The sequence below is a fragment of the Notamacropus eugenii genome, chromosome 3 (assembly GCF_028372415.1).
Source record: "Notamacropus eugenii isolate mMacEug1 chromosome 3, mMacEug1.pri_v2, whole genome shotgun sequence".
NCBI classification, from domain to species: domain Eukaryota; kingdom Metazoa; phylum Chordata; class Mammalia; order Diprotodontia; family Macropodidae; genus Notamacropus; species Notamacropus eugenii.
The window spans coordinates 116,961,491-116,979,192 of NC_092874.1; the positions used below are offsets into that span (position 1 = coordinate 116,961,491).

Consider the following 17,702-nt stretch of genomic DNA (forward strand, 5'->3'; position numbering starts at 1 on the left):
ATGGCAGGTATTTGGTGATCAAGCTTAGTGAAAAGACTAGATATATAAATTTATTAGTCTTTTGCATAGAGATAATACTTAAAACTCATGAGACCTGTTGAGATTTCTGAGAGAGTGAAAAGGGCCTAGGAGCGAAATTTGGGTAGCGTCCATAGTTAGGGGATTTGATATATATCATGATCCAACAACAGAAGCTGAGAAAAATGGGTAAGAGGTGAGTCACGAGGGATTAATATGAAAATCCATTAAAAGAGGAGAGAGTATTCAGGAGAAGAGGGTGGTCTGCAGCGTAAAATGCAGCAGATACTTCAAAAAGGATGAGTTAGAAAAAATTTGACATTCGAGAGATCATTGATAACTTTGGAGAGGATAGTTTTAATTGAATGAGATAGAAACCCAGAATGCAAAGGACTGAGGAGTGAATCAAAAGGAAATAGAGACATGAGTGCTTTCAGTTATTTCCAGGAGTTTGGCTAAGAAAGAGACAAGAATGATGGGATGATAGCTTGAGGGAGTAATAGGTTCTAGGAACGGTTTTTAAGGATAGGGGAGAATTGGACATCTTTGAAGGCAGTTCATTATTAAAGAGTGTGCACGTGTGCATGTATGTGTGCGAGCGTGTGCGTGCATTTGTCTTTGCCTTTGTATGATTATGAGGAGTGAGATCAAATTCACATGTAGTGAGATTGGAGTTGTTAAGGAGACGAGCCACATCCTTGTCAGATACTATGGGAAAGAATCTCAAGAAGTTTTGAGATGAAGAGAATCTAGGAGAGGGAGTCTCATGGGAGGAGACATTTTAAAGTAGGATATGAGGTCCTTAGCTGAGGGAAAAAGGAGTAAGGGAAGTGTGGGAAGCTTGAAGGGGAAAGAAGAGGTTTGGAACAACTTTTGTGCAAACTGATGTAGGGAATCAATTAGGGAGGAATAAAAGGGCCATCTTGTTGCAGTGAGGGCCCAACATGATTTTGTAAACTATCTAGTTAGGAAGATTATGAGACTTCCTCAAATTTATTCAGCTCTCTTACTTTACTTCTGAGTTGGCACTTTTTGCCAGGTCCAGTCATTGCCCCTTGCTGTGCTTTTGGATGGGCATGGTGGTGCTCCATGCTTGATCTTGACTTGAGTTCCCTGGCTTCTTGCTCTGATTTACACTTATTATCATTATTGTTTCCATCTCCTGGGTTTAGGCCCTGGTATATCTTTTGAGATTAATACCACTGAACCTTTGTGGCCTTTTTGCATAGTCTTAGGGAACTGAGAGTTCTTGGGATTGGGTTGTCCCATTTGAGTGTTGTGTCACTATTCTGGACATTGGCCGTTGCTGTTCCTTGGGGCTTCCAAAGTCTTCGCCCTGGACCTTTTGACCACTCTGGGGCTTTCTATTGAAGCTGAGGTTTGCTCAGAGGAGCCTTCCCCACATTGCTGCCTCTGGACTTAGAACTTCGGAGAGTATACATATAGTCCCATAATATCTAGTTGTTTTGGGAAGGTACCCTGTGCTGGTGCTGGCTTTGCTAGTGCCTCCCTTTCCTGTTGTTCATGGACTTCTAGCTAACTTTGGGGGGAAGTATTCACTTACTGGAGTTTCTTCCTAGAATATTTGAGGATTATTCTGTTTTGTGGGAACTTCAGGGACAGACTGCCTACCATCCTATTCAGAAATCCCAAACATGACTATAATTGTAAAACAAACAAAAATCCTCATAGGAACATATTTATACATGTATTCATTCAAATATATAGAAATATAGTAACCTTATAGTTTTCAAAAGCCAGTGAAATTGAAAGAATTTCATAAGTTATCCTCATTTCAGCTATTGAGTCTCCATCCATTTAATGCTGTATTATTAAAGCTTACTTGATATATCTGAAGTCGGATGCTGTATTTTTGGTGCCACAGCAGTTTTTTAACTGGTGGAAATTATATTTTAGTATCTAATAGTGCTGTACGTTTTAAGATTTTAGTTATTAAAGTTCTTAGTACATTTTCTTAGGCCTGGTCCACTTTCATGTTGGCTAGTGTTAAGCAAGATAATACGACACTACAAAATCTTAATAGTGTCTTAGTATGCAAAAATGTTAGTACATGTAGTAAGAAGGGTCATAAAGCTTAGTTTGCATTCTTGATTTTTTTCATTGCAAAGTCTGATAAGGGCATCTACCTTCATTAGTAAATTTTCAAGCAAATGTCTGTATTCTTTCTGTGATTGTGATTTAGTGTAGATTGGATTGTAAGTCACTGATGATATCCCATTGAAATTGTTGGAGACTAATTTAGTCAGAACTAATAGATTTCAGTGTAAGCAGAGAATGTAAAAACTCAGCTTGCTTTTCACCTGCTTCCTCCTTACCCAAACCAAATTGTGACAGCAAGAAAAATGCGAACACTTTAGACCTCTAGCCTTTGACATTTAAATTTCACTTCTTACCTTGTAAAGGCAAGTAAAATTGTTACACTTTTAATAACCTTTTTGAAGATCTCAAGAGGAAAGGGAATATAATATGTTGCAACTAGTATAGTTGTATACCACGATTTCTTATCTCCCTCTAAAAATGAACTAGAGATGAGAATGCTTTTTTGTGCCCTTGAAATTTAAAAGTATACTAATTCTAGACTTAAAATAAATTTGATTCAGTACATAAAATCACATTTTCAGAGCACAGTTCCATTGAAATATTGAAGCTTAATAAGTACCATATAACTTTTTTGAATTTTATTAATTTTGAACAGTAATTGAATTTATATACATTATCTTTAGTGCTATTCTTTATATTATTATCATTAAATAAGTGTTACACTTATTTCTACTTTTTGGTTCTGTAAAGCACCACCTCATGTACAGCTTTTGAGAAGTTTCAGTAACTTAGTCAATTACTTTCTGCCACAATTAATTATGTATGGCAGTTTTATTGTGATATGATTTCTGCTATGGATGGCAGAAATAAAAAAGGAAATGATTTGCTTATGGTTGACTGCCTCAGGCCAGTGAATTTGGTACTTGTTGGCTATCATGTATCATGGTGAGACAGGTAAATCTTGGAAATAGGACTTCTATGGAAGAATTATTCTTTATTATACTGAAAATTAAAAGTGAAAGGAGAAAGGAATAGAATCTTCCCTTGAAACAAGACAGTTCAGTGATTACTGAAGAAACCACAGGTACTTGTCTTATAAATATTTTAATTTAGTATAGTGTTTGAATCCTGCTTCCAGTCACTGATAGAAATTGAAAATGGTTACTTTATGTTTACATATTGCCGCCATCCCCATTGGAACACACCAAATCTATGTAGTGTTTATGAATTAAAAAAAAAAAATAAAAGAAATGAGAAATGTTGATCATGATATTCATTATTAAATATTATTTTAACATTTTAAGGCTGGAAATGACCTTGAAAGATGTTGACAATGGATTTATCCTTTGAGTAGGGGTTAGATTGGATGACCTGTGAGGTCCCTTCCAAGTATGTGGACTAGCATCTCTAACTTTCAGTTTTGTTTCAAGGCAGTGAATAATATGAATGGCAGGATGCTTTTCTATTTTATTTTTTTAAAGACACCAAAAAAAAAAAATACCAGAATATCTGGTTATAACTCTTTTTAATAATTGGATTATTTGGTAAGCATTTATTAAATGCTTACTAGCTGGGTGCTCTTACAAGAAGAAAACTATTTCTAATTTCTATCTAAAACTGCTTACGCTTTAGGTTTAAACACATTTTTCATTGTTCAGTTATGGTGAAGAGTAGCATTCCCCATTCTCTCTGTAATAATGCTTCCTGTACTTAAAACAACCTGTTATGCAAAAATGCCATTTCCTTTAAAATTGTCTTGCTAGCCTGCTTTTCTATTCTTTTTCATGCCCATTGTTTCATGATGTTCTCTTGTGGGTTAAGAATATTCTTTTATTGAGCTTAAAAGTAGGCCTTGACCTGTATATAATAGGAAGATGACTTTATCATCATTCACTAATTTCTTTATAAACTTGCTGAAAACATGGAACTCTGTTATATTTTACTACGTTGCTACTTTTTTCCTCTTTGAGTTCAAGTGGAATATTTGCATTTTTGATAAAAGCACTATATTTTCAATAGCCAACAATTATTAATGATTATTTGTCTATTACATATACTCTTAATATTTTTAAGAATTATAGACATTTTAGAAACTGCACTATTGCTTAAAAAAATTCACCCATTTTAGGCTTATCTTAGTTTCTGTGCATTTTTCAGGACTACCTGAGCTCAAAGAGTTCCTCCTTTTTAAGAAGTTATCTTTACAAAACGTGAATACTAGACCCTGAAAAGACTCAATCAAACATACCCTAATGCACTGTAACTTTTTTTATTTGTTGTAATAGTTGCAGTGATGTGTTCTCTTGTTTAATTATATCTCTGCTGACAGTAATTACTGGGCATTTCTCCGACGTATAATGTTTGAAATGATTTCGTTCAATTTTAGGCTCTCATAAACTAGTTTCTAATTTCTTGTTCTTAAACTTCTGTGATTTTATGGTAATTTATGTTAAGACTTTTTTCTCCCTTTTTCTAGAATAATCTAATTGGTAGTATTTGTGAAGTAATGTATTATACTTTATGATTCACCGTTAAGTATTATTATCAGTATTATTTTGTCTAATGTATACAAGAGGACATTGAGTCAAACTTGTATACTTGCTGTAGATAGCTGACAGTTATTTACATATTGGCCACAAATCTTCAGCCTGTCAAGTAACAAAGACTTACTTCTTCTTAACAAAGAGTATACCACACTCTCTAAGCCCTTTTCTGACTTGAAGCCACTTTATTAGCTCTGTAGCTTTTCCAAACTTGGGATCCAAGGGGAAATATGTAAGGCAGAGTAAGGTAGGAAAGTTCTTTGTGAATTTTTGAAGGTAGACATACTTTTCAATCCCTATGGGAAAATGACCATTGTTGTATCTTTCTCTGGATATTATCCATCTTCTCCATACCTTGGTTAAGGGTAGTAGTCTAGTGCATGTTGGGACTGAACTTCACTAATTATAGTAGTAGGCTTTCCTAATGTACTAGTACAGTGCCTGACGCGTACTAAGTGCTTAATTAATAAGTGCTTGTTGACTAGCAGACTTGACTGTGTTCTTACTCTTAGGTGGCACTGTGGCTAGAGTGCTGGGCCTACAGGTAGAGATGTCTGGCAGGTAATTGGTTATAGAGACTGAGATTTATGGGAGAGCTTAGACTTGGGTTGATATATTTAGTTTGTATACGTAGAGAGGATCGTTGAACCCAGGGGAGTTCACCACCTGAGAAAAGAGTTCAGAGACACTGATGTTTCGAAGGCAGAAGACTGATGAGGAACAGACAAAAGATACTGAAAAGAATCAGGGGAAGGAGGAGAGCCAGGAATGATCAGTATCACAGAAGCCAGGGGTGCAGAGAGCTGTAGGATAGTGGGACAGGGATTGTCAGGAGGGTCAGAAGCTATTTATAATTCCAGAAAGATGAGGATTGAGAGAATCAAACCAAAACAAAACTCATTGAATTTAGTTGTGAAGATTCTGTACTTTTAATTAGAATGGTTGAGTTAGGAACCAACTCATTTGACTTTGCTGGTAGAAGAAGAGTTTGGCTATGAGTCTGCTCTGGGATATCTCATTGTTTTTGAAAAAACTTAGGCAATCCTGTCATGGGTTTAATGGTCTTTGGTAGTGAGTGGCCTTCTTAAAGGATTTAAAAGGAAACATTACTTAAGTGCTTTCTGTAGCTATACATTGTTCTTTTTTTTTTTTAACTTAGTTGGTAAATAGAAGGAAATATTTATGTCTGTTTAAAACTTTAAAGCTTTAGTAAATGAATTGACTCATGAAAGTGATACTGTAGATCTCGGAAGCTGTTTGGTGTTCTTTCCTTTCTTTATCTTTGGCATAAACTTCTTTGGTGATCAGTGTGTGAAGTTGGCATTCTCTTTCTGTTTTGATCCAGGAGTTGTATTAAGAACTTTATGCCTCTTGTGATGATGGCAGTTAGAATTTGCTGTCTTTTCTATTCCTCTTGGTAATATTTATTCAACAACAACAACAAAAACTAGCTAATTTTTGTTTTTACATTGCAATGCCTTCCCTCTCCTAGGCTAGGTGATGCAGTGGAGACAACTCTGGCCCTGGTGTCAGGAAGATCTGAGTTCAGATTTGACCTTAGTGGTGTGACCCTGGGCAAGTTACATAAGTGCTCCTTGCCTCAGTTTCCTCAGCTGTAAAATTGGGATAATAACAGCACCTACCTTAAGTGTTATTGTGAGGATCAAATGAGATAATATTTGTAAAATTCTTTGCACGGTGCCTGGTACATAGTAGGTACTTAATAAGTGCTTTTTACCTTCCCAATAAGCCATTCCATTTAAGAAAGATGGAAAATGGGGGAGGTGGGAGTTGTTCAGGAAACCTAATCAACACATCAGCAGTCTGACAGTATGTACAGTCTTTCATGTCCATAATCTCCCATCTGTCTAGAGAGGGGAGTCTGGCCATTTAGTGACATAGATTCAGTTTAGTTGTATTCTTTCCTTTCGCATTGTTGTAGTTGTCTATATAATGTTCCTGGTTCTGGTTCCTTCATTCTACATCACTTGGTCTTCTTATACTTCTCTTAATTCTCATGTTGGTTATTTCTTAGGCTGCAGTAGTATTCTGTTACATTCATGTGTCATTTTTTTAGCTGATGCTTTAATTTCTAGGGCTATTTTTGCTGCCACAAAAAATGCTGCTATCAGTATTTTAGTGTCCCTGCAACTTTTCTTTCTGATATTCCTGGGGTATTGCTTAGCACTGAGGATCTCTGGATCAAAAGATATTGCTGTTTTAGTCACTTTTCTAGCATATCTTCAAATTGCTTTGCAGAATGGCTGTACCAAAATTTGGCTCTCCCAGCAGTGTATCACTGCTTTTCTTCCCTCAACTCTTCTAAGATTGATTATTATAAGTTTTTGAAGTCTTTTCAGTTTGTTGGAGTGAGGGGAAACTTAGAATTGTTATGGTTTGCATTTCATATTAGTGATTTAGAGTAATATTTCATATGATTGTTAACAGCTTGTTCTTCTTTTGAAACTGTTGGTTCATATGCTTGGACCACTTGTTCTCTGGGGAATGACTCTTGAGCTTATATATTTATGTTAGTTTGCATAGATATCAAGGATATCCAACCTTTATAGAGCGTATTTTATGCAGAGATTTTTTAAGTCATAAGCAGTTTCCTTTTTTAGCTACACAAAAGCAACAGCATTTCTGTATAGAAGCAACAAAATTCAGGAGTGAATAATAGACGGTCCATTAAAAGTAATTGTAACATGCCCAGCACAACTGAAAGTAAATCTATCTTGGCACATTAAAGACTTGTGTAAATAGTTATATGATGGAGTAATTTCAGTATAATAAATTGATTATACTCCCCAAATTAATTTAGAGATGCAGGGTTACTCCAGTCAAACTCTAAAGGAGGAATACTTTATGGAGCTAGACAAAATAGCAACAAAATCTGGAGAAATAATAATTTCAAGGGAAATAGTTAAATAAAAAGAAGAGATGAAAGGAGATGAACATTTCCATACCTCACCTTACATTACAAAGCAGTAATAAATGGTAAAGTAGTAATAAATATTATATAGTATATATGTGTACGTATGTACAAATAACCAAAGTATTGATTAAAATATAATAATGTAAATTAATGGAACCAGAGTTGGGGAAGAATCAGAAAAGTTGAACTCAGTAACTCAGTGTTACTGAGCACATAAATTTTTTGAGAAGTTCTTAAGTGACATAAAGTTTTGGGAAAAGTGGAAAGCATTTTCATAGCGGTTATTTGACACAATTCGCCGTAATTACCTCAGAATGGCTATATGATGTATTAGGCAGAAATAAATCTTAGAAATCTAGCATCTGATACTGGAGGACAATGAAATTAACATCCACAGTAATGAGAGAAAGGATTACGTTTGAACACTTTGCACGATTCTCTGTTGCATGCTGTTAGATAGTTGTGGAACCCTGGGTGCTTATTCCAGATTCTTCTTACGTTACTTATTCTCATGCCCCTTATATTACTTATATTTCATGGTTGTTGATAGTACTATTTATTTTCCTTTTAATCATAATGAGTATATTACTGTTAAGTCATCACATTTTGCCTTTAAACTATGTTTTCAAAAATCACTTTAAACAATTAGCTGTCCTGACATTTTACCTTTGGAGCTAGAATACTGGATTCATCCATTGAAATATGTGTAAATGATAAGGGAACAATGTATTAGTTGTGCACTGTTAACAATTGCTTCCTTGCACTGAAGTTTTTAGCTCTTTCTTTAGTTGGAAATACTTTAGAGTTGTACCTTTTGATATGGTATGGTTTTTTGGCTCTTCACTAGTAGTAAAAAAAGGTTCTTTAACAATATGAATGGATCATTTAATAGCTTAAGTTTTGAAACTTTGATGAAGGAGTGAATTGCATTAATTTTATTTTTGTTTCAAGTTCCTTAGTGTTAGTATGAATTAGATCCAGGGCTTGCTCTAGAACTCTACTTTCCTGAATATATAGATGGGGAAAGGAGACAAAAGATAGCAGAAAATCATTTGTCATTATTGCCATTTTTAGACATAGATTAGAATTATGTAAATTGTACTGTAACACAGGAAATGTTAATATAGGTAAATAATTTTTAGCCCCAGCAATAGCCCCAATAATGTTCCTCTGCACTTACATATGTATAGCTATTGTATTGCTTACCATTTATCTCTGCCATCTCCTCATTTATATTGGTTTAGTTTATTAAAGATAGATTCTAAAATATTTTGCATTACTTAATTCTACATTTTTGATGGAACTGTTAAAAGGTCATTAGTTCTGTGTAGCCTCCACAGATAAAGAACTTTAAAAAAATCACAAGTATGCATTTAAAACTAGTCAGTCTATCAAAATGATGGAAAACAATATAGAAATTGAAAATTAATATGCATTTATTGACTCTAACCTTAAAGGAACTGTCCATTTTATAAATATTTCTGTCAGATTTACCATACAATTTTTAGGAAATTAAAAACAAAAAAGAACAAACATCACCCCCTATCATATCTGATTGATATTTGTTATGAAGCTGGCACGGAAATGTTTCCTGCAAGTGCTTTAGAATGTCTCCATAGCAACCTAGATTTGTAACAAAACCTATTCCTAAAACTTTGAAGAAAGCGGTTGATGTTTGTTGCACAGAAAAGGGAAAGAACAAAAGAACTAAGCTATTGATGAATGAGTGCTTGAATGAAAAAAGTCTATTAAAGAGTTAATATAAATTCTAGGACTATAAATATAAAAGGGAGTTAGTCTTTACCCTCATGAAGCTTATATTCTAATAGGGAGAAAAAATATACATAGGAGAGTGGTGGTCAGCAGAGGTCCATTTTGTTGGACTATGAAATATGGTTGTTTTGGCTAGATATTAGGAGCCATGTGGCATTCACCAGTTAGGACATTGTTGGTCATAGAGCAATTGCTGTATTGTTATTGTGGGTAAGGAGAATAGGAAAGTAGAAAGCATCCATTGTGTGTTTGTCCTTTGTTGCTGAAGAAGACCATGCTATCAGAAATGATGACACGACTTGCACTTGACTTTGTTTTGAGTGAGGGAGGACTGTGCAGGTCACCAGCTTCACTTCTCCAGAGCCATCTGAATCCAGTGACCAGATATTTATCAGGATGAGTGGAGATGACCCAGAATGAGGCAATTGGAGTTAAGTGACTTGCCCAAGGTCACACAGCTAGTGAGTGTCAAGTGTCTGAGGTGAGAATTGAACTCAAGTCCTCCTGACTCCTGCACGGGTGCTCTGTCCCACCTACCTGCCCCAAGATGCATCCAATAGACAGGAATGGGAGAAGTGACAAAACTAAAATTTGCATTCATTTTCCTTATAAAAGATGGATTATGCTTTTTCTTAAGGTGTTCCTGTATCACTGAACTTATTTAATCTTCACCATGTTTCGATTTAGGGACTTGATTAGATTTAGGATAGTGACTTCTTGGCCCTAGTCTTTATTTAAGGGAAGATCTTCCTTTTTTGCTGTCATGTCCATAGGAGCTATTGTTTTAGCTATCCTTCCATCTGAATGATCAAAATGACAGTTTGAGGATCATTAGGACAGAGTCCAATCCGTACTAGCAGTATTTCAGAGGTGGTTTAGGTTTTTAACTTTGTTAAAAATATCTTCAAACTGTGGAAAGGATAATGTCATATATTTGTATTCTAGATTACACTGATACAACATGGTTTTTAATAGGCTTGGTTTTTGTTATAGCTTTGAATTTCATTTTCATAAAACAAATAGTTAGAGTGATAGTCTTCTTACACTTTCCTTCCTACTGCACTGATTCTCTCAGCTCCCCACCTTTGTTCTGGCTGTCCCCCTCCTCTGGAATTCTCTACTCGTCCATCTCTGCCTTTTAATTTCCATGGTAAGTTTTGAGATACAGTAAAGTCACTTTCTACGGAGGCCTTTTCCGATTTCTCCTGGTGCCTTCCTCCTGAGATTGATTCCCTTCTGCCTGCTCTGTCTCCTACCCTCAGCATGCCCTTCCATGAGGGCTGGGACAATGCTTTTGTCTTTTTTTCCATTCCTCAGTGTTTACCATGTCAGGTACATATGAAATGTTTAATGTCACTGTCATCATTGTTGTTTCTGTTTGTCCTTCATTCTCAGACAACCCTGACATCAGGAAGGTGAGGCCATGACTTGTAAGTGAATTAGATTGAAGTGAGGGAGGGCTGTGCAAACTCACCAGGAGCCATCTGGGTCCAGCGGCAAGGGTCTTAAATAGGCCTCAGTTTGACTGAGGTAACTCCTAGTGATTAAATCCAGGCAAAAAATGAGGCAGAGAATGACCTTTTTACCTAATCAAAACAACACCAAAAAAAAATTAATCTGGGAGGGGAAGACCCTCAAAGTTTCTGGCCAAAATAGAACCTGTTGTTATTTACACTCACTCAAAGCCTTTGGGCCTAGATAAAGACCAAGTGCAGTTTTTACTGGGATCTATTGTTGGCCAGTCAATGAGAGTCAGAGAGATTTGTGTTTAAGGCATGGTCCTTAAGACAGAAATCTAGCCTGTGGACCCCAAGATATCTTGCAAGGTTTCAGAGATCAAAATTTACATTCCTTTGGGCAGAGCATGCACAGGTAAGGATATGATATCCTATGTGGACAAAGGGAGAGGAAGGAGGGGAACTGCGTTGCCCAAGTGGAACTGGACAGTTGGGGCCCCAGGGTGGCAGCTCCCACTGCTCGCAGGTGGTTGTTTATCCTTTGTTCTCTAAGATGATCATGGCATCAGGAATTGGATGCCGTGCCTTGCAAGTGATTTAAGTGAGGGAGGGCCGTGCCTCACTCTGTCCTCCCTCTCTCCTCCAATTATTTAATAGAACCTTTTTGTCTGAGGGAAGGACAACTACCTTGTCTAGTACAAGTATATACCACCCTTTTCAGATGATGAAACTGAGACTCAGATCAAGTCATTTCCCCAGTTACATGGTTAGTAATTGTCTAAATCTGTATTCACATTCAGGAGAGATCCTAGCCTTGTGTTCATGATACCATTCTATATCTCTATATACCTTAATATGTATCTCTCTACTAGATCAAGGGATCTCAAGCTTTTCCATTCTTTGATTTAAACATAACTTTGGCAGAGCCCTTATAATAAGAGCTTCTAAAATTGTTATTTTAATGCCTTATTAACAGACAACATAAAATTCATTAAAAAATAAATAGACTCAAAGTATTTCAGGGTTCCTTGAAGCACAATTTTATAAATATTGTGCTAGATTGTGCTGTACTACACTGGGCATTGAGAAACCAATTCCTCTGCATTTAAAATATGTTGCTCTCAGTTTTGGAAGTTGGATTATGTGGTCCTGCTGAGCTCTGTGTTTCTAACATCTCAGTGTCTCTAAATGTCCTTTCCCACACTCCCATTTCCTAGCAGCATGTCACAGGATTGACACACACTCAGCAAACTTCTTTTTGTAGACAGCTCTTTGCAGACAAGAACAACACATTCACCAGTCAGGGAACAAAGTGAAAGAAAAATGAAGAACAATATTAGAGAAGAATCCTTTGGGAAGCTGCACAAAAAATGTTATATTAAAATCAATAGAAGGGCTTGACCTTTTGTGGTACTGTATATTTTAAAGCTTTCTATTGATTCTGTTTTAATAACATGTTTATTCTAGTTTACTGATGTAGGTCTGGTGAGAATACAAAAAGAAAAGATTAAATTCCTTATTATTGTGGTCATCTAATTTTTTTCAAAGAATTTTTATATATTATCATTTTTTTATTTATAATATTTTATTCATATTCTTTGTATAAGGAAAGGATGTCATGATGGTGGTTTTAAGTATTTTCTGTTGTTTTTGAAATATCTGTGGCTTTGCTATGGCATATAACTAAGTGTTGTTTTCTCCAAAGTTAGAATTTTTGTCAAGCATAGATGACAAGAAAGTCCCGTGTGTATTTTAATCCAGAAAACCATTGGTAGCTTAATATGCTGAGTCTGAGAGCAGTGATGACATTTGGATTCATAATGGCAGCTGTCATTTACTGTATCACTAATGGTAGCAATGCAGAACAGGAAATCTTACCTGACAACTTTGATCACTGAATATAATAATTTTTTGTTTGAAAGGCAGAGATACACATTGTCTTTCAGTATATAAGTGCTTTTGTGTCTCCAATTATGAAGGCAATGATTGTAGGGTTCTACCATGGCAGTGAATCAGCTTTACTTTGTGTTCATTTCCTTTCCAGAAAAAGAACAGTGAGGCCGTTGGCCATTAGGAAATAGGATTAATTTTCTCCCTGATCTTTTCAGTCATACAGATATTAAACAAGGTTGTGTATACCAGAAAGGGTAGAGGAATACACCTAGAAAGGTTTATAAAATGAATGATGAACTAAATGAGCTTCTACCTGTAAAACATCAAGTTAATATGCCTGGGGAGAACTAGGATGTGTGCATCTGGTCTTATTTCTTTAATACAATAGTTGCATTGTTTATGGGATACTTTGATAGCCCATCTAAACTACTTAGATAGCTATTAAATGGAATATTTTATGAATTAGATGCCATTTAAAAAAAGAAAATCACTTAATCTGGAAGCTGAAATAATTAGAAGGGTGGGAAGAAATATGGTATAGCCAGGAATCTGCATCAGAAATAACATATGCTCTGGGAGGGGAGGGGCATCTAACTGGCACAGTGGGTAGAGGAAGAGCTGAGTCTTCCGGCCTCAGATACTTACTGTTTGCTTCAGTTTCCTCATCTGGAGAAGGAAATGGCAAACTGCTCCAGTATCTTTGCCAAGAAAACCCCAAGTGGGGTAATGGAGAGTCAGATGCTGCTTGCTGAACCACAACTGGGAGGGTGTTCAGAGACGAGCCCTTCCTTAACCTCTTTTTCCTCTTAAAATGCCTTTGTCATGGAGAAGGACAGAGTGATTGGCCAGCTGTGCAAAGACAGCAGCCACAGTGTTGCCCTACTCTTTATTTTTCTTTGGCACACCCTTCACTTGACCTAAGACTCCTGTCTGTTCTTCTCTGCTGGCATTGACTACTCAGGTATAGGTAGTTGATCAGGAGCTGCCAAGAACTGAAGCCTCATTCTAGCACTGTCATTATTCTTCATATTTTTCTTTACTCTCTTGTTATTTCATCCTTTAATTGTCTTAGCCATCATGTTTTTTTCCTTTTTTTTGGACACTTCCTTTTTATTTTTCATTGCCTCTTCCATAAAACCTGAACTTCATTAGAGTTAGAATAGGAAAAGACCAACTTGAAAAATATTTTGGGGTTTTTCTTGAATGTCTCTGCAATACATGTTGATCTTGTCTTTGCTATCTATCGCTTTAGGTTTTAAGTAAAAACTTGGGACAGATTTTGCCCTTTTGGCATATTATTTAGTTCTTGGTATACTAATCACTTAACCTTTCTGAACTTCAGTTTCCTAATCTACAAAATGGGAATCATGTACACTGCCTACTTCTCAGTTTTGTGAAAGTCAGATCAATGTTTGAAAATGCTTGGTGAACTACAAAGCATTGTAGAACTCTTATTTTGAACTACCATTAAAAACAATAACAGGCACTCAATAAATGCTTGCCAGACTGAACTAGCTATTGTTAGGAATAAGTGGCGAATGTTAACTTAGCTGGTGTTTGGACTTGAGAGAAACTGGTATAAAAACATAAACTAGATAAATTTTAGTGAATTTACACAGAATTTAAAAAAAAAACATTCATTGAGACCTACAGATTAAGCATTGAATGAATAAGCATAAACATTGAAATTTAGTGGTTGTTTAAGAATATGCCAGATGATACAGTAAAATTGCAGTTATTTCCTAAAGTTAAGCCAGTAAATGAGTCAGCTCTGTATTACAAGCATGAACTCAAAAGTGGGACCTGATAAAAATGACCAAAATGCATTTGAAATAGAGAATTCTAGCTTGTACTATTTTTTAGTACAGAGTAGGATGAAATACCATACATCAAGAGAAAGTATGAATTGAAGTATATTAATTAGTTAGGGCATGCCATGGAAAGTAGTCCAAATTTTGCCTCCTGCTTATCAGTATTATCTCTAGCAAATTCTGTATCTCAGTGGGCCTCAATTTCCTCATTTGCAAAATAGGGTTGGACTTGAACTCTGTTGTGGTCGCTTCTAATTCTAGCTTATCATCCTATTATCCTTTCAATTTCATTGTCAAGAATAAATAATTGGTAGGATGTTCCATTTCATATTTCATCTTAAAGTCTTAACTTTAATGCAAAACGCAGAATAATTGCATTTAGGAAGAAATATGCTGGAGAATTTGGATCATAAATAATCATAGAGCTAGAATGTTCATGGACCAACTAGAAATCTCATGCTTATACATTATAAATACTTTATTTGGGAGTAGAATCTGAAGGACCTGGACATAGCGGTGGAGAATTAAATAACATTTTAAAAATGAATTCCATTTTATTTTAATAAATAGGAAATGACTTGTTACTCATTTGGGTGTCATCCCTGAATCACCTATTTGTGTACAGTCAAATTACTGACTTCTTAGAGCAAAGATCAAAATTAGCTAGAAAGATTAAAAATGAGGTTTAAACAGGCTTCCTGTTTAAAGCTGTTTCCTGCTGATCTTCATCATAGGTTGATGAAAATATACAGAAGGAAGGATGCAGAGACAACTATAATTTCATATAGAAGTCAATTGCCATCACAGAGAAACCAAAGAGTTAAGGAAGTACTTTTGTCAGCAATCACTAGACTTCCTAGCTAAGTGGATATAGTTGACAGCCAAGGACAGATCACTAGTTCAGAGTATGTATTCATTTGTATAATCTTACAAAGAAGAATAATTGGACATCATGAACAGTACCACCTTCTAAATGACTCAGAGAAAGGTTAGTGATGGAGTGGATAAAGCACCGGGCCTGGAATGTGGAAGACCTAGGTTCAGTTTCAGCTTCAGACACGTACTGATTGTGTTACCCTGGATAAATCACTTCAGCTCTCTCTACCTTACATTCCTCAACTGTCAAATGGGACTAGTAATAGCACCCACCTCCCAAATGAGATAGTCATTAAGTGCTTTGCACATAGTAGGCACTTAATATTTGGTTGCTTCCTTCCTTCCTTCTTTCCACACAGGCAGTGGTGGGGTAAAAGTAGTTTTTACAAACCTTGCCAAGAGATATTCGCTTCAGGAGCATCATCCTGAGGAGCTTTAATAACGAAAATGGAAGGACAGCAAATAAAAGAAAAATACAGAAGATGTAAAGAGATTGTTATACAAACTTTTGTTTTTAACCGTCATGAGTTGCAGAATTACCTCACTTGAACTCGACTCTTCATTTTCCTAGATGTGCTTGTAGAGCTGATAGAATTTATACCAAAGGGAAAAAAAATAGGCAGAGGAGCTGAATTAGAGCAGTGAGAGCAGCCAGGAGGCTTAGTCTGATAGAGTGCTAGACCTGGAGTCAGGGAGACTCCTCTTCCTGAGTTCAAATTTGATCTCAGACTCTAGATATGTGACCCTGAACAAGTCACTTAATCCTGTTTGCCTCAGTTTCCTCATCTGTAAAATGAACTGAACAAAAAAATGACAAATCCCCCCCAATATCTTTGGCAAGAAAACACCAAATTAGGGTCATGAATAGTCAGATACAACTAAATGACTCAACAAAACATAGAGATAATCTTGATCAGTGCTGGATTTAACAAAAATTTAAGGATATTGAATGACCAATTCACAAGCATCCCAAAGATGGGAAGATAACAAAGATAGGACAATATTCCTATCCCTTACAAAGGCCCCCCCCAAAATGGTGACTGAGAGAGAAGAGCAACTATGTGCGTGCTTTCTCAGCTTCTTGAAATTATTAGCATCATATACACATGCAGTAAAAGGATTCTTGATCAGGCTGTTAGTAGGGAACAGTCAAGGTTTCTGGAGTCATATTCCATAGTAGACCACATATTTACCATTGCACATTGCTTAAAAGATGTGGAGAATGCAAAATACAGCTGTGCTTATTGTTTCTTGATTATAAGAAGCATTTGATTCAATAGAACAAAATACCAGCTGTTAGAGATATAACACTAAGTTGGTTGTTAACCTTAGGTGAAGCACAAAACAGAGAGGGCGACAAATATTGCTGTCATTGAGGTAATCAAGAAAAGGAACAGAATTGAGGAGGGATTACTTAGGAATCTTGTGCTTTCTAGATGTTTTCGTTTGTTAGTAATATTGTGCTATTGGAAAAAATCCTAATTATCCACATAGGTAAAATTAAGTGGATAAAGAATGCCAAATTTCCAGATTATGACATGCATTTAGATGACAACCAATAGAACTCATCCATTCATGTTTATATCTTGGATAGACAACGCAAGCAGATAATGAGTGGAGCCTACAGTTATAGGAGCAGTAAGGATCAGTCTTGGTTGGCTTCAGGAAACTGCAAAGCTCCTTTAATGTCTCTAAACTTCTCTGAGAAATAGTCCCAACTTGTAAAATACAGTATTCTGCCAATGTTGACTGATTGAAATTCATGCAACACTATAATCTGCAAAGAATTAAAAATGAGTATCTTTAGAGTGCAACAGAGAGATACATGGTGGAGGTAGAAGCAAGCAGCAGATAAGAAAAGAAACTTGAAGAAGAGCAGAAAATTTAATGGACTGATGAGGTGGTGAGAATGAGTGATAAAGTGGTCTGGCTGGCTGGCTGGCCACTAGAGTCATTGCACTATGAGGGGAAAATGAGGAAGCCATCCTTTATACTTTGTAACCCTTCTGTGTCTGTAGTCTCACAATCATTTGAGTGTTAGTATAATTAAGAATCTTTTAAAGAAATTGTTTTTGTTAATCATCGTAGTATTCTGTGGCAGCAGCTTGGTGGCTCAGTGGATAGAGTGCTGGATCTGGAGTCAGGAAGACTCATCTTCCTAAGTTCAAATATTGCCTTGGGCGCTTACCAGCAGTGTGACCCTGGTCAAGTCACTTAACCCTGTTTTCCTCAATTTCCTCAAATGTAAGATGAGCTAGAGAAGGAAATGACAAATCACTCCGTATCTCTGCCAAGAAAACCCCAAATGGGGCCACAGAAAAATCAGATGTGACTA

At 36.1% G+C, this 17,702-nt stretch overlaps 1 protein-coding gene across 1 annotated transcript in view; it reads left to right on the forward strand.

The window, feature by feature from the left end:
- The window catches only part of CHCHD3 (coiled-coil-helix-coiled-coil-helix domain containing 3), a 340,709-nt gene that overhangs the window by 83,911 nt on the left and 239,096 nt on the right, over positions 1–17,702 (forward strand). The gene's annotated exons all lie outside the window — the stretch shown is intronic.